The sequence below is a fragment of the Pipistrellus kuhlii genome, unplaced genomic scaffold (assembly GCF_014108245.1).
Source record: "Pipistrellus kuhlii isolate mPipKuh1 unplaced genomic scaffold, mPipKuh1.p scaffold_m20_p_3, whole genome shotgun sequence".
NCBI classification, from domain to species: domain Eukaryota; kingdom Metazoa; phylum Chordata; class Mammalia; order Chiroptera; family Vespertilionidae; genus Pipistrellus; species Pipistrellus kuhlii.
In genome coordinates this window covers 53,734,977-53,753,675 of record NW_023425529.1, presented here as the reverse complement: position 1 = coordinate 53,753,675, position 18,699 = coordinate 53,734,977, and the positions used below count along the sequence as shown (strand labels likewise).

Sequence of the window (18,699 nt, the reverse complement as noted above, 5' to 3'; positions counted from 1 at the left end):
TGCTTTCAAGAGGTAAGTTTCTCAATTCATTCCAGGCTCAATTCTGAGACAATTTGTGCTCCCTCTCCTCTCAAAGAGAATGCCTTGCAGGTGATGATGGCAATTTTTTTTTTTTTAATGGAAGACAATAGTTAATTTTATCATTAAGTGTCAAGAAGAGGTCATTTGTGGAAAGAAATGTTTAATAATATGTGGAAAGCACAGCCCCAAGGGTCCCCATGAAGACCTTTGCCTCATATGCAAATGATGAATGGATGGAAATGCCACCTTTTATTAAGGCAGGCAAGATGACAGCAATGAATGATCACACGAATTAAGAATTTAAGGACACATACATATTTAAGGGAAAGAATACTCAAAAGATCTGAGGAGCAAAAGATAAGACTTGTACTCATGCCAAAACTGGTTTGGCTCAAGGGATAGAGCGTTGGCCTGTGGACTGAAAGGTCCCAGGTTCGATTCCGATCAGGGGCATGTATCTTGGCAGCTAATTGATGTTTCTCTCTCATTGATGTTTCTAACTCTCTATCCCTCTCCCTTCCTCTCTGTGAAAAACCAATAAAATATATATATATTTAAAAAAAAGACTTGTACTCATGCTAATGATGTCACTAAAAGAACAAAACAAGCCCATGATCATTTAAAATACAAAGGAGAGTTTTACTGAGTCTTCAATCCCCTGCAGAATTAACTAAAAAGAAAATGTTGACAAAAGGGTCGATTTCATTCTATTTCTAGAGTTTAAATAATGTCTATGTATGAGGACATTTAAATTTTATTTAAAAAAATGATAATTTGCTGGGGTTCATAGTATAACATTAGCAAAACTGACTACTGATAATTAATGAGTATCTACTGTGTGCTAGTCACTGTAAAGATGAATAAGAACCAGTGCCTATCTTCAAGAAGATACATCAATCAACGGGAATAAGTTAACCACAAAAATAATTATCGTATAAGGTAGTTGATAATAAATAAGCAAGAAGTTCAAATTTTTATGAGATTTAGGAGAAAGGGCTTATCTTTTCTTGAGATAATCAGTAAAAATTTCATGAAGGAAGTAGCATTTGAGATGAGAAAACAGTAGCATTTTCATAGTCTGGGATATGAGAGAAGATCATTCCGGGCAGTGGGTATGACAACAGCAAAGGTACAGAAGTGGGAAAGCAGGAGAGGTGTTTAGGAAACTGAGTAGCTATTTTTCCAGAGTGTAAACTAAACTATTCAATATATGAAGAGGGGGGGGCACATAGAAAATAAAACTGGAAAAGTAGGTAGGAATTAATTGTAAAGAGCTTTCCATTCATTCAACAAACATTCACTGAGCATCTATCTGTGCCTGACACTGTGCTAAACACTCTGGCAAAAATATGGATAGGAAACTTGAGTGTTATAACCACATCATCTGTGCATTCATAGACTTTCACAACTAGAAACCTAAACACTCTTTTGATAAAATGAAATCACATAAATTGTCTGTGCCCCAAATTTCAGTGACCGTATCAATCTTATCAATAGTGGTGGTCTGAGTCCCACGAGAAGAGAGATGCCTTCTCTCTGTCTCACAGGGGTTCAAAAATAATTTTGAGGAAGAAGGAAACATTTGAGACCAATTACACTTTCAAGTTACACTCCCGCTTCAAGGAACTAGGTCAAATTCTTTAGCAGGTTTGGAAAGACTTAACCTGTTCCTCTCTGGGAACAGTGACTTCCGCAGCGTGTTCCACCAGAGGCCAGTCCTGCTTGGTTTGTCCCAGTGAGGGTGAGATCATGATCATCATGTTTTAGCGGCTGATCCACCAGACTGGACAAATTTGGGCTTTATCAACTGGAAGCTACTGTTAAAGAATTCCAAAGACAAATTCTTGAGCTGTTTTCAGCCTTGCCTTGAACGTGATTAGAATATCAATCCATCACCTGGAGGTGGCGCACTTGGTGGATCTGTTGAAACTACAGATCCAGGTTTTAAGTGGCAAATATGGGCACTATGGCCATTGAAATAAAGAGGGTGTGTCTTCATTGAAAGACTATAAAAACAAATGTGAAATTACAAATAAAAATGAAGTAATTGAAATGGAGATCAATTATATAAGAGTACAATTTAAATGAAATGTAAGACTATATTAGGGGAAAGGCTATAATAAAAGATGATCATTAACTCAAGAAGTTATACTAAGGAGGCTTCCCAGGCTCAGTGTAACTGTGTAAAAGGTGAGGGTTTGGAGCTTAAAAAGCTTCCTCATTTTGAAGGCTGAATCTGTGAACTCCCTGTCCTTAGGGTTTTTAACTCAGACATGATATTAAACACTCCAGAACTATTGACTTGTCTTAGCACCCAAGAAACAGCACCTAAAGTCCTTACACAAAGCTTCTGAGCCTTGGGATGGCCTCACGGATGAAAAGAATTTATCTATTCTTCCACTACCACTCACATGTAATTCTTCTAATAATAGAGTGTCTTAGGGTACCTAATCCCTGTCCTTCCACCCCCTCAATCTGAAATCCACATTGGGCCAATACAGTCAGGAACATGGCTTAGTTCTGATCCCCTAGACCAGTGTTTCTCAAACTTTTGACATATGTGTACCCCTTCTATAGTTTTCGAAACGCTGAGTACCCCTCATACTCATGAGTACGTAGAATTAGGCGCAGCTAAGCACGGTGCAGTGCATATCCCCACCAAACTCCGGTGCAACACGTACCCCCACCAAACTCTTCCTGTACCCGTGGGGGTACGCGTACCACACTTTGGGAAACACTGCATGTAGGAGCCATTTTTTAAAAATCAAATTTCTGCTGGGTGTGCCCACCATCCAGAACTGAAATATCATTGCTGACATGTACACATAAGAAACTGTTTGACATTGAAATTGGGTCTCAAAAGAACTGGTGGCCCAGGCTGATTCATATGCCTTTCAGCATAACGATTATTGCTTGTCTGGTTTTTGATTCTTTTAAGTATATTTGCAGTAGGACATGATCTCACTCATCTAGGGGAAATGGTGAACAACATAGACAGATGAACAAGAACAGACACAGAGATAAGGAGCCATGGGTCAGACTGTTGGACCTCAAAGGGAGGGTGGGGATAAAAGGGAGAGATCAACCAAAGGACTTACATGCACACATATAAGCCTAACCACCAGTGGTCAAGGAGAATAGTGGGGTGACATGAGTGGGAGGGGGATTGGAATGGGAAGTTGAGGACAAATATGTGATACCTTAATCAATAAAGAAATTTTAAAAAATTCTGCTGAGTGACTCTCTCTATAGCTTAAAAAAGAAGACATAGCAGAAATAACATTTATTTAATTTAGTCCACCAGAATATTTGTAAATATTCTGGTGGACTAAATTAAATGTGTGTGTGTGTGTGTGTGTGTGTGTGTATGTGTGTGTGTGTATATATATATATATATATATATATATATATATATATATATACATACACACACACACCTGATATATGCCTAACACTGTGCTTGATGCTATTAAGGAAAGAAGTGTCCCGGGCTAATAGTCAGTGATGTAGGATCAACACAATTAAATAAAAAAAGGTATGACAGTTCGTGATTAGCTGTTATCTCTCTCTGTTGTATGTATTGTGCCAAGAAGTCACTCTTGTCTAACTGCCTTGCTACCATGGTGACAGTTACTAAGAAATGCATAGATCCACATGTGAACAGGTTATGGTGTTCTGTTTCATTGTTGCTGCTTTTAAATGTGCAGTTTCTCCAGTCAGATGAATAATTCTTAATACTGGTCTCCAATTTTCTATGTGGATACTCTGTATTCAAGAACCCAGAAAACTGAACCAAGAGCATGTGGACCCATCCATGCTGACCACACAGAGTTTGGGGGTTTTCCCATTGCTTGGGGATTGGCTTTAACCTTTCAGGTGTAGTACAGAATGGCCTCAAGTGTTCCAGGCATCTAAGTTTATCCAGTTGTTTAATACAGATATGATTCCTCAAGGTTACCCCAAGGCCAAGAAGGAATTCTTCACCACCTCTTAGTCTAAATTCCTATTTTTGTCTCTCTTGTGGTTTTCTTTGTCTCCTCTCTTCATTTATTCCCCAAGCACCATTATTTACAAGTGGTTGTTTATAACAGACTATTATTGAAAGTCTGGGAATAATAATATAGTGCAGAGAAGGTATATAAGTATCCAAAGCTCTTTGGCCTTTTTCAACATTGGAAATTTCTCACTGTATTCTCTCCTCAGGACCTGCTGCTGTCATTTTGCTCAGGCCTTCTCTTCTCCATCTCTTTTCTGAGTTCTTCAGGTCCAAAAGCTCTATAATTTTATTATTCCAAGCAAGAAAATTCTTGTTGTCAAATCCTTCCCCATATGGACTAACTTACAATGCCAAAAGGCCCATCTTTTTTTTTTTTTTTTCCCCTCTCTTCATTTAAAAGTTTCATTTACCCCAGAGGTAAATTTTGCTATTCCCCCAGAATACCTGGTGTACCGGTTAATAATACAGATTTTTTTCTTCAATAGCTGGATATATATGCAATTTGATATGTATGCTATTTTGTTGTATTGACAGCAAGCTTCAAAAATTCGTATGTCAAATTTGCTGAAGGTGTTAACATCATAGATATTTTTATGCTTAAAAATGTTTAATTTTGTGCCAAAAAAGAGCATTTGTGGGAAGTTTTAATTCCTTACTTTATTTTGAAGAAAAGTGCTGTTCAAAGTTATAATATACTTTGGGAAACTTATGGTGAACATGTTCCATCTCAAGGTATGTATGAATGCTGGTTTAAACGCTTTAAAAGTGATGATTTTGATGTGAAAGACAAAGAACATCCAGATCAACTGAAAAAGTGTGAAGATCCACAATTACAAGCATTATTGAATGAAGATGCATGTCAAAACTCAAAAACAACTTGCAGAAAGATTAAACATTGCTCAGCAAACAATTTCCAATCGTTTACAAGCAATGGGAAAGATATTAAAGAATGGAAAATGGGTGCCACATCAACTGAACAAAAGACAAATGGAAAACCGAAAAGTCATCAGTAAAATGTTGCTTCAACAGCCCAAAAGAAAGTCTTTTTTGTATCGAATTGTGACTGGCAATGAAAAGTGGATTTATTTTGAGAATCCCAAGTGCACAAACTCATGGGTTGATCCAGGTCAACCATCAACATCGACTGCAAGGCCAAATCGCTTCGGAAAGAAGACAATGCTCTGCGTTTGGTGGGGTCAGGAAGGTGTGGTGTATTATGAGCTTCTAAAACCAGGTGAAACCATTAGTACTGATCACTACCGACAACAAACAATCAATTTGAACCTTTGATCATGAAACTACCAGAATGTGCCAGAAGACACGGCAAAGTAATTTTGCTTCATGATAACGCACCATCACACACTTCAAAACCAGTTAAAGACACGTTAAAAGATCCTGCCTGGGAAGTATTAACCCACCCGATGTATCCACTAGACCTTGCTTCTTCAGATTACCACTTATTCCGATTGATGGCACATGCACTTTCTGAGCAACACTTCAAAACATACGAAGAAATGGAAAATTGGGTCTCTGAATGGTTTGCCTCAAAACAAGAAAAATTCTATTGGGACGGTATCCACAAATTACCTGAAAGATGAGGAAAATGTATAGCTAGCAATGGACTTTACTTTGAATAAAGCATTTTTGATGTTTCTCTTGAAATTATGATGTTTTCTTTGATTAAAAAATCTGCACCTGGTATAAACTAGCAACTAAAAATAGCTATTTTTAAAAGTTATTTTCTTTCCCTGTTCCTATGCTTTTTAATTTAATTCTCCTTCTTTATGGCAGATATTTTCTTGAGACTGTCTGAACTACAAGTCAAAGTTTCAGAAATATTAAGCATTGTTTATAATTCATATGTTTGGGATAATTCTACTTCCTTTTTTAAAACTTTATTGTCTACAGTGTGATTCCTCAAAGATTCAGAAAAGCTACAAAATGATTTGTGATTTTCAGATTGCCTTATAAGAGATAGGGGACAGAATAAAAACTGGTTCCCTGTAGGTAACTCCCTACAGTATATGGCATTATCCATAGGCCAAGACCCTTTTACATGCACATAGCATAATTTTCCTAAAAGAAACCTTTCTGCATTCAGTCACAGGGGTAGATGCTTGAACAGTGACCACAGCTCTGCTTTAAGGATAAGAATCTTATCTCTGACTATAGGAAAGTTTCCAAAGGTGCTGATTGCTGAATTCTGTGAGGCAGCCCTAAATCACAGTTGAATGTCATCTCCAAAGGCAGGCAATATGGCAATAAGCACAGCTTCTTGTGAAGATGGATATTTCCCCTTGGACTCACCTCAATGTATATATCTATATATAGTTATATACTATGCAGAGCAATGGTCTAGGTAACATGAAAAATGTGATAAAACAAAATTAAACAAAATCAAGATTCCATAGGAACTAAGTATTTAAATGGTGAGGAAACTTTTGGTATATGGAAATAATTACAGAATAAAAAGCAAAGTAGAATTCATTCACAGACATCTAACATTTTAGAACGAGAATTATTTTTAAGCTCATGCACTGATTTTAAGAGAAAACTGGAACTCCACAGGGTCAGTAGTTACCTGAGGTTACACAGTGAATTAGTAGCAGAGACAAGAAGAGACCACAGGTATCAAGAGCTTTGTCTCCCTTACCATTTATGTATATAAAACCCTAATATACAAATAGACCGAATGGCGTAACACCAAACTGAACCGAACAACTAAACAACCGGTCGCTATGACATGTGCTGACCACCAGGGGGCATGTGCAGAACATGGTGAGTGTTGGCAGCAGCAGCAGAGCCTGGAACATGGTGGGCATTGGCCATGGCAGGATGGTGGAGCAGGTGAGCTGGGGCATCAGACCAAGGCAGGGCACCAGTTGTAGTCATTAAGGCGAGCCTCTGGTGCTTACTGAAAATCCGTTGCTCCCACACACCATGGTCCTGCCAGGCACTCACACCTGTTATCAGTGCCAGAGCTACCACTCAAACTTGCTGCTGGTGCCCCGCGCCGGCCCCAATTGCTTGGCGCAGTCAGCAGGTGCATGCGGCAGCTGCCAGCCCTGATCGCCCTTCAGGGCTTCCAGGGCTTCTCCACCTCTCCCTGTTCCAGAGGGGCTATCAGGGCAGCAGCCACTGCTTGCACCTGCTGATGGTGTCAGCACCAATTGTTCTGCACTCTTCGGGTGTGAGTGGGGCTGGCACTGTCAGCGTGTGGGAGTGGCAGTGGTGGGAGTGGGGCTGCCAGCAAACAGGGAACTGGGGAACATGGCTGGAGGGGCTGGGTGGAGACATGAAAGATGGGCTGAGACCCGCCCTTGTGCCCAGTGCAGCCTCGTGGCCCACAGTTCCTTTCAAGGTGCATGAATTCATGCACTGGGCTCCTCGTGTATAGTAATAAAAGGGTAATATGCTAATTAGGATAGACCTGATGTCTTCCAGATGTCCTTCCAGACAAAGCCATGGTGACGGGGGCTGAGGCGGAGACAATTAGGGGCGATTAGGCAGGCAGGAAAGAGTGGGTAGGGGTGATCAGGCAGGCAGGCAGAGGTGGTTAGGGGCCATCAGGCAGGCAGGCAGGTGAGCGGTTAGGAGCCTCAGTCCCGGCTTGCGAGAGGATGTGAGATTGGGCCTAAACTGGCAGTTGGACATCCCCAAAGCATCCTGGATTGCTAGAGGGTGCAGACCTCCCCACCATGCACAAATTTAGTGCACCGTCCTCTAGTCTACACTAATAAAAGAGAAATTGACTGTACCTTCGAGATACCACCAGCTAATCAGGAGTATGCAAATTAACCCAACAAATATGGCGGGTTAATTTGCATTTACAAGTGCCAAGCAGCCCTTGGCGGGATGCTTGCGTTGTCACCATGGTGACAATACAGGCGTTTGGCATCACCCCAACCTCTCAGGGCCTTTGGGCAGTATGGGAAGGTGGGGCCAGAGCAGAAAGAGGCAGCTCTGGTGCTGGAGCAGAAAGGCAATGCCGGCAGCCAGGGAAAGGAAGGCCCATTCTTACATGAATCTTCATGCATCAGGGTTTTAGTCTCTCTATATAAAAGCCTAAGTGACCATTCAACCATTCAACTGGTAGCTATGATGTGCATTGACCACCAGGGTGCACATGTTCAACACACGGTCATGGAAACATTGAATAGACTGATGAATCTCAGAGGCAAAGGGGAAAGGGGGAAGGTAGGAAGAGATTAACTAAATATCTTATATGCATACTAGAGGCCCAGTGCATAGATTCTAGTGGAGTCCCTTCACCTAGTCTATGGGGATTGGGCCAAAACCAGCCTAGTGCACGAATTCGTGCACCGGTGGGGTCCCTCAGCCTAGTCTGTGGGGATCAGGCCCAAACCGGCAGTCTGACATCCTCTGAGGGGTCCCGGATTGGGAGAGGGTGCAGGCCAGGTGGAGGGACCTCACCAGTGCATGAATCCATGCACTAGGCCTCTAGGATGTAATAACTATCAAGCACCAATTCTATGCAAGGAAGTATATAGCTGGAGATACACATGTAAGATGCCTAGCAGTGTCTGGAACCATCACCTGTAACTATTATCACAATCATCATCATCATAATGGTTAAGAGTATAAATTTTGGTATTAGCCAGTCCTCTATGTGAGTCCTAGTTTTATTTCTTACAGTGTAACAGTAGGTAAGCTACTTACCTTCTTCAAACTCCAGTTTCTTAATCTACAACATGGGAATAAAAATAGTGTCTACCTAATAGGATAGTTGTGAAGATTTTATATACACACATTTGAGTGTGTATGCGTATATATAGAGACACTGTTGACATATTAGCTGTTCCATAGTATTAATCGAACTAATTTAGGTATACAGAGAGTCAGATAAGGACACAATTATAGAGTACTGGAGGTCCTTTTCTTTGCCATATCAAAAAGAAAGCCAGAAAGTTAATAGTTACTGAGCTTTCACTATATACAGATATCAGCATAAAAGAGTATGGAGCAAAGATAATAGGAGAGCTTCTATTTAGGATGTTATAAGATAGAAACAAATATATATATTGATTACCTACACAATGTCAAGTAAAACTGAGTTTCTGCTTTCAAGGACCTTGCAGTCTAGCAGAGGAAGAATCCAGAGGGAAGCGGGGAGGGAGAGGGTAGGAAGAGAGGTTAGGTTCAGGCAGAGGGGTTAGGGTCGAATCAGGCAGGCAGGAGAGTGGTTAGGGGCAATGAGGCAGGCAGGTAGAGTGGTTAGGGGAAATGGAAACTCACAAAAGGTCAATCCATCCAAGAAGGTCGGATGGAGGTAGGAAAGGGAGTGGCAGAGAAAGTTTTTCAAATAAAAAAATAAGGAGTTGGCCAATGATGACAAGAGGTGGAAAGAACCTAAAGCCACACACCAGTTATGGTGGATGCTCTGAACTGGCTCTCAGCGTCCATTCCAAAACCCATAGTGTGCTTTCTGATACTGCAGGGGCTAAACAAAGAAAACCCACATTTCCCCCATCTCCCTGCAGTAGGGTTCTGTTTATGCCAATTAGAAGCACATGGAAGGCGGATCTTAGGCTGGAGTCATCTGCTTTGTTTCTGTTGGCAAAGTCAGAGTGGACACACTGGGCTGTTTTATAGCATTATCAGTCTAGGATAATGCAGTGGCTTCCTGGTCCTTAGGCCACAGCTAGAGGTATGTTGCTGATCTCAACACTACCAGTGGAGTCCCCCAATTATTGCAGAGGTAGCAGCTGCCCCAGGAGACCAGTCCAGCAGTCTGGTCCTAGGAATCATTTCTGGAGGCCCCGCTAAGTGACCCTTCCTTTAGCCTTTCCAGGGATTTTCTAAGCTCCTGATTCCTTGTATTAAATTCATTTTTCCTTAAAATGATGTGAGTGGTTCCTATACCTTGTACTTAATATACCAACAGGTTACAAAAATGCCCAATGTGCCATGAATAATACAGTTTGCAGGGGTCAGCAAACTTTTTCTGTAATGGACCAAGATAGTAAATGTTTTCAGCTTTGTGGGCAACTTATAATCTTAATGTCCTTTTCCTCCTGGTCAGCATGAAGTGTGTGTGTGTGTGTGTGTGTTTTACTTTGTTGTGCAAACATCTACAGAACATTTTCATCTTGCTAAAAATGAAAGTCTATATTCCTTAAATAACAATTCCTCATTTCCCTCTCCCCGCCACCTTCTGCCCCCTGGCAAACCACCATTTTACATTCTGTCTATAAATATGACTACTCTAGATACCTCACATAAAACAAACAAACAAACAAACAAAAATCACCAACAAGTATTTGTCTTTTGAAACTGGATTCTTTCACTTAGGACAATGTTCTCAAAATCCATGTTGTAAACCTGTAATAGTATTTCCTTCCTTCCTTCCTTCCTTCCTTTGTAAGGTTGAATAATATTCCATTTTTTGTATATACATCATTTTCTTTATCCACTCAGCTTTTTATGGACATTTGGGTTGCTTCCAACCTCTTAGCTATCATAAATAGTGCTGTTATGAACACGGATGTATAAATATCTCTCCAAAATCCTGCTTTCAATTCTTTTGCATATATACCCAGAAGTGGGATTGCTAAATCATATGATATTTCTATTTTTAATTTTTTGAGAAACCATCACACTGTTTTCCACAGGGTCTGTACCATTTTACATACTTACCAACAGTGCTCAAGGTTTCTAATTTCTCCACATCTTTGTCAACATTTGTTATTTTCTGGTATTTTTTATTATAGTTATTCTAATGAGTGTGAAGTGATATCTCATTGTGGTTTTGGATTGCATTTCCCTATGATTAGTGATGTTGAACAGCTTTTTATATATGGCTGTCAACCATTTGCACAGTATTTTCTTTGCCCATTTTTAACTCTGGGTTTATTTTTTGTTGTTGAGTTAGGAGTTCTCTAAAAGTATATTCTGAATATGAACCCTTTTCAACTAGAGGATTTCCTTAAGTTGCTTTTCCACTCTGTTGCTGATGCCAATCCAGTTTTAGTCTGTGCTCACAAATGGAAATTTATTCTGGAGCAACTTGCAGACAATCTGACTAGATCTCAAATCATCTTCTACCCTAAAGATGCTAGTGGAAATGAGCCAGAGCATCTTTATTTTGGACACTTCGTATCTTATGTACTCTGATTCCCTAGAATACTGAAGAGCATCTGCTTGCTTTTACTTTGAACCAGGAACCAGCACCTGACTCATGACTGGTGTGTAAGTAGGAGTCATGGAGGTAGGCTCACCAGATTCAGGTTTTGCATTGTCAAGTGCCTACCACCAGAAAGCTGAAATCAAACACAATTTCAATAGCTATTTTTTCAATTTAACCCTGCTCCTTTTTACTTCCAATGTTAGCTCAGTGCAGCTTCTTGGATTCTCCATATTTATTTTGAAGTGATAAAATATTCCAACCCTAGAGACCTTAATGATTCCCAAACATACAGTTAATTCATATACACAATACCAGCTCTAAAAAATACACACAGAAACCCAACTTGCTGATTTCTGTATTATTGGATAATGAATACAATGGCATGATGCATTTGAAAAAAAATCCTATTTGAAGAGATAAGATTCTGATTTAGAAAAGATCTATTTTCTCTTCTAACTACTTGTCTTTTAGAAGAATATAGGAAGCTTCATATGAACTACTATTCTGATCCCCACAAGGAAAAGATAATGGGAAAGTTAAGGTAAGGACAGAGCTGCATATGGTCAAAAAGAAGAAATGCTGGAAATGCAGGATTCTACTCTCTTCTTCACTAACTTTAATGTTAAGTTGTTATTTAAGTATTTATGTACAATGATGTTCACCACTGCATTTCTTCTAATCATAAATTTCAACAACAGTGACATTTACAACCGACGTTAGCTGTAAAAAACAGAAAACCCAAGCACAAGTAGGTTCAATAATTACTTTTCTAATTATAATAAGAAGTTCAGAAATTGGTGGTTGCTGGCATTGATTTAAATGCTCAACAATCTCCAAGCCAAAAACCTTTTCTTTAAAAAAAAAAAAAAAAAAAAAAAAATATATATATATATATATATATATATATATATATATATATATTTTTTTTTTTATTTTATTGATTTTTTTACAGAGAGGAAGAAATAGGAAGAGCTAGAAACATTGATGAGCAAGAGACATCAATCAGCTGCCTCCTGCACACCCCCTAGTGAGGATTTGCCCGCAACCAAGGTACATGCCCTTGACCGGAATTGAACCTGGGACCTTTCAGTCCGCAGGCCAATGCTCTATCCACTGAGCCAAACCGGTTTTGGTGCCTTTAATTTTCTTAACTTTTCTCTCATAAATGAAAGATGATTAATACAGCTCTAGCTATCTCATTCATTAGAAAGCAGAAAAGAAAAGAAAAGAGAAAAGAAAAGAAAAGAAAAGAGAAAAGAAAAGAAAAGAAAAGAAAAGAAAAGAAAGTAAAAGAAGACAGGAAAGAAGAGATGATACCAGTTTTGGCTGTCCCATTTAATTCAGGAAGGCAAAATTTCTTGGAACTTACCCCTCAGTCTCAGAAATCTTTATTATTTCCCAATGGCTGGGATTTACACCACCCTGGATTGTTAATGAAGCTAAGAAAATGAAATAAATAGGAATATTTATTTTTTCCCATCCTAAAGGCAGGGAATTCTGTTGGTCTACTGAGTTTTAGAGTCTGCCACAGTGAAATCCAGGAAACAGAAAAATATCTAAGAATACAAGATGGACTGCCCTATGATTCCTGTTAAACTGTGGTATAGAAGAACATGCAGTTGCATTCAAAATTATTCATAAAAGGCTGTCAACTAAAACATATAAAACAATAGATTTTAAAAAATCAAATTTGTTGGAGTGGAATACATTTAGATCGATTTAAAAAATGTAAACAGATATGTGCAAACAACAACAACTGGAACTTACATTCTGAAAATGTCGACTTAGGTTGGATTTTCCAGAAAACACACTTTGAGTCAGAGATTTGCATGCAGGTAGGTGCCTTATGGAGAGTGCTCTCAGCAACAGTATCTGTACGGAGGCAGGATTGGGCAGAGGGAGAAAATAAACTGCAGGGCAGTTGCCACAGAGACTTTAATCAGTCCCATGGAAGTTCTAAAGCTGGATGTCCCAGACTGTCCCAATTGAGAACCCAGGCCTTTGTACCTCCACAATTGACCAGACATTGGATTTGGCTTGCCCCCAGGGAGGGCATATAACCCCGAGCGAGGTATTTTCTTTCACAGAAGGCAATTTTGGAGAGAAATTCAACTGTGAGCCATCAGCAGCCAACATTCCTGGCAGCTATATCTTGGGATCTGGGCCGCACACTTACAGCATCCACCAGAAATGTCAACAGTGATTATCTCTGGTTTGGGGATTAAGGTTGGTTCTCTCTCTGTTAAATGTTTTCCAAATTTTCCATAATGAACATAGCATTGTCCTAAGGATTCAGTGAATTAATTTATGTAAAGTAGTAAGCACAATTCCTGGAATTTATTAAGTATTCAGCAAATTTAGCTATAATTATTTTTATTTCAAAATATGTTTTCTACATATAAAATATCTTAAAGAGAAAAACATAAATGTAGAGATTGTCAAGAAAGTATGAAATAGAATTAAAATAATAACATATCTTTTCTGTTCATTTTGACTTATTTTGTTTTATCTGTGAAATTCTGTTTTATGACATTTTTTCCTCCAGCACTGCCCAATAGAATTTTCTAAGATGATAAAAATTTCAGTGTCTATGCCATCCAATATAGTAGCCTCTAGCCACATTTGAAATGTGCCTAGTGCAAATGAAGAACCAAATTTTAAATTTTATTTAGTTTCAATGTATTTAAATGTAAATAGCCACATACTGCTAGTGGCTACTATACTGGACAATGCAGCTCTATATCAATACTAGGCAATGGCCAAAACTGGTTTGGCTCAGTGGATAGAGCGTTGGCCTGTGGACTGAGAGGTCCTGGGTTCGATCCCCGTCAGGGGCATGTACCTTGGTTGTGGGCACATCCCCAGTAGGGGTTGTGCAGGAGGCAGCTGATCAATGTTTCTCTCTCATCAATGTTTCTAACTCCCTGTCCCTCTCTCTTCCTCTCTGTAAAAAAATCAATAAAAATATATTTAAAAATACTAGGCAATGGTCAGAGAATAGATCTTAAAGTTTGGATTAGTTCCTCAACTCATGCAGTATAATCCCCTAATCATGATTTCAAAATCACATTATATTTAGATGAGTAGAAAAACAAAATGAGAGTTAATTAAATGAAAAATAAAAGTGTGTGTTTTTTTTTTAACCAAGACTGTTTTATTTGCAATAGGAAAATCATTTAGTTGGAAGTTAGGTGCTTAAGTGACTATTTAATATTCTATAGTATTGTTAGTAAATAGAATTTTTTTCTCTATAGAAATTTCTGATAAATCAACTTTTCAGACATGTGAGAGAGCCACCTTGTAAATGGATTCTCCAGTTCCAAACAAGTCTTCAGAGGACAGCATCTGACTACAATTTTATGAGAAAGTGAAACGGAAATGCCCAATTGAGCCACTCTTTAATTCCTTACTCACAGAAATTGAGAGATTATTTTTATTGTTTGAAGCCACTAAGTTTTTTGATATGCAGGAATCATATAGGTAACATATTATCAATAACAGACATTTATCGCCACTGTACAAAGTATCCTGCTTATGGGCTGAACCATATGATTATTCAAGGTAAGTTCTTGCTTTATAACTTTAATGTTTTAACAATTTGACATGTCATAAACTGTATATCTTTTCCTATAAAATTCTTAGGAGACAAGAAGAATCAGCCAATCAAATATTTAGCAAACATCCATTAAGTTCAAAGTCTTATTCTAGATGCTCTGTTGATTAAAAGATACAATACTAATGACAATAATAGTAACAATGATAGGTATTACTGATACTTATTTAGGTCATCTACTTTGTCCTAAACACTGTTCTAGACACCGTATATGTACACTCATTTAATCTTAATAAATACTGTATTGTCAAATGTTTTCCAGAAAGTTCAGATTAAGTTACACACCATCTGCAATAGATAAGTACAGACTCACTGCATGTTTATCAGCACTTATAAGAAAGTTTTAAAAAATCTGATAGGTGAAAAATAGAATAGTTTAACCTGCTATGATCACTAGATCTTGATATGTTGAGCATATTAAATATTTGTCTGACGTGTTACAAATATTTTCTCCCAAGTTGGTATAGCATTAAAAAATAGTTTTCTATTGTTTTTATTTTTTTAGAGAGAGTGGAAGGGAGAGGGAATGGGAGAGAGAGAGAGGAACATCAATGTGAGAAACATTGATCGTTTGGCTGCCTCCCATTTACTGGGACTAAACTTCAAACCTGGGCATGTGCCCTGACTGGGAATCAAACCTGTAACCTTATAGTGCACAGGATGATGCTCAACCAACTGAGCCACACTGGCAGGGCTAGTACAATATATAGCATTTTCTTGATATTTTTATATAGTCAGGCCAATCTCTTCCTTTGTAATTTCTTCCAATTTTTATAAATAAAAGGTTCTTTTGTATCCCTAGATCAATTAAATTTTCAATTTTATTTTTTGTAATTTTCGGTTTTGTTTTTTTAAACATATAATTATTTTTCATTGCAGAATGCAGGGTAAAGTTTTCTTTTTCATAATCATGTCTTCTTCACTATTAATTGAATCAATTTTTCTTTCCCCACTGATTTATGATGCCACCTTTACTATCTGAGGAATTCTTATATTACTTGGGTATGCTTATGAGCTTTATAACTCTTCCATTGCCTGTGGGTTTTTGTGCTAACAGTATACCTTTTTAAATTTTTTATTACTGGCTCCTACTATTAAGACCATCATATTCCCTTCTAGGAAGCTTCCATTCTCTCTCCCCTTACCTACCCCCCAATGATTGCTGCCTCCTTTTTCACCTTTATAACATAAAATTCTGCCTTGTATCACAGTTAACAGAGTTGATCATATCCAATTATATTCTTGAGAGCAGAGAATAAGTGAACTATTGGGTAGGCAGCTAAGTAATTGCCGGTTTCACACATATATGGCTTCAGTTGAATTTTTAGGTTTGCAGACGTAGTACAAATGTAAAACACATTTTGTTATTTGATAGTTGGCTATTCAGCTGTTAATCAGTAAAAAAAGTTTTTTGATCTGTTTTGTAGTTTTTGTTTGGCGTTCGTTGAAAAATGGAAAATCAAAAGGAACATTTTTGTCATATTTTGCTTTTTTATTTCCGCAAAGGGAAAAACGCATCCCAAGCTCATAAAAAGTTATGTGCTGTTTATGGTGACGAAGCCTTAAAAGAACGGCAGTGTCAAAATTGGTTTGCCAAATTTCGTTCTGGTGATTTTTCACTCAAAGATGAAAAACGCTCTGGTCGTCCAGTTGAAGTTGATGACGCCCTAATCAAAGCAATAATCAATTCGGACTGTCACAGTACAACACGTGAGATTGCAGAGAAGCTTCATGTATCACATACATGCATTGAAAATCACTTAAAACAACTTGGCTATGTTCAAAAACTCGATACATGGGTTCCTCACGAACTGAAAGAATCACAGTTAACGCAACGCATTAGCAGCTGTGATTTGCTAAAGAAACATAATGAAAATGATCCATTTTTAAAACGACTGATAACTGGCGATGAAAAATGGGTTATTTACAACAATATCAAGCGGAAAAGATCGTAGAGCAGGCCAGGTGAACCAACTCAAACATCAAAAGCTGATATTCATCAAAAGAAGGTTTTGTTATCAGTTTGGTGGGATTACAAAGGAATTGTCTACTTTGAACTCTTACCACCCAACCAAATGATCAATTCTGATGTCTACATTGAACAACTAACGAAATTAAACAATGCAGTTAAAGAAAAGTGGCCCGAATTGACAAATCGAAAAGGTGTTGTATTCCATCATGACAATGCAAGGCCACACACATCTTTGGTCACTCGGCAAAAATTAATGGAGCTTGGTTGGGATGTTTTGCCACATCCACCATATAGTCCTGACCTTGCACCATCTGATTACTTTTTGTTTCGATCTTTACAAAACTCCTTGAATGGTAAAAATTTCAATAATGATGATGATGTCAAATCGTACCTGATTCAGTTTTTTGCTAATAAAACCAGAAGTTTTTTGAACGTGGGATTATGATGCTGCCTGAAAGATGGCAAAAGGTCATTGATCAAAATGGGCAATACATTACAGAATAAAGTTATTTAGTTCCATAAAAAAATTGTCTTTGATTTTCTTTAAAAAATCCGCAATTACTTAGTTGCCGACCCAATATATATTCATTAAAATTAGGCTATGGGCCGAAACCGGTTTGGCTCAATGGATAGAGCGTTGGTCTGCGGACTGAAAGGTCCTGGGTTCGATTCCGGTCAAGGGCATGTACCTTGGTTGCGGGCATATCCCCAGTAGGGGGTGTGCAAGAGGCAACTGATCGATGATTCTCTCTCATTGATGTTTCTAACTCTCTATCCCTCTCTCTTCCTCTCTGTAAAAAAATCAATAAAATATATTTAAAAAAATAAGCTATGGGATTTGCATTAAACACTGAATTGTCAAATGGTTTGTAGTAATAGAAAAATAGCTTTAGTTTGAAAAAAAAAATCAAAATAGAGAATTCCCTCATTTGTTCAATAAACATCACTGTACTTATTATCCTTAATGAAAAGATAATAAAGGTGAGAGAACCCTATATTCTGCCTTAGGGGGGTTATCACTTAAAAGGGAGAAGAGACATGCAAAACTATAGTGTGATGAAGTAGCATTAAAAAAGCATGTGCAAAGAAGGAGAAGGGAAAAAAACGAAGGTAGTGAGCAGTGAGCCTATGGGCTGGATGTATGGTGTTCGTTAAATGTCAAAAGAATCTGCAATTAACCTGAATGACAAAGTGCACCAGTTCAGATCTTTCCACAGACGTTACATTAATTTACTCTCCATTTCGAGACCTGCAGTTTGGGTAGTATGGGCAAGCTGAAGAGAAGCTCTGCTTGGAAGCTGTTAGCACGAACCTCCGATGACTAGAACGGGATGCAGGTGGCAATTAACCCATGGTTTGTGATTGGGTGAAAATCAGACATGGTTATAAGATATAAACTTTCTAGCTGAAACCGGTTTGGCTCAGTGGATAGAGCTTCGGCCTGTGGACTGAAAGGTCCCTGGTTGGATTCAGGTCAAGGGCATGTGCCTTGGTTGTGGGCACATGGGGGGAGGGGTGTGTGTGCAGGAGGCAGCTGGTCAGTGATTCTCTCCCATCCCTTCCTCTCTGTAAAAAAAATCAATAAAAAATATTTTAAAAAATATATAAATCTTCTCATCTGCAAACCACTTACGTGAGTTGGTTTAAAAGCTATGAGGACTGCCTGGGAGTGAGCACAGTTCCAGCCACCAGCTTCACAACCTCGCCCCGCCCCTGAGGCCCCCCGGAGAACCCAGGCCAGATGCTAGGGCAAGGACCACTGACGTCATGCAAACGTGACGTCACCAACACTGACGCGGTGTCCCGGGAGGGGCCTCCTCAGCTCACCTCGGAACGCGGTCAGCTCCGCGGAGCCGCTAGTTGGGCACTTCGCGCTCTGCCCTGAGGGTCCGAATACTCAGAGCTGCGGGGCCCGAAGCACCGGAGCTGCTCAGGAGCTGAGGGGCCGC

At 38.8% G+C, this 18,699-nt stretch overlaps 1 long non-coding RNA gene across 1 annotated transcript in view; it reads right to left on the bottom strand.

The window, feature by feature from the left end:
- The window catches only part of LOC118730721, a 100,087-nt gene extending 81,389 nt beyond the window's left edge, over positions 1-18,698 (bottom strand). Inside the window, exon 1 of the long non-coding RNA XR_004991591.2 lies at positions 18,578-18,698. This is a non-coding gene — a long non-coding RNA (uncharacterized LOC118730721). The remainder of the gene's footprint in view (positions 1-18,577) is intronic.
- Position 18,699: the final 1 nt, after the last annotated feature.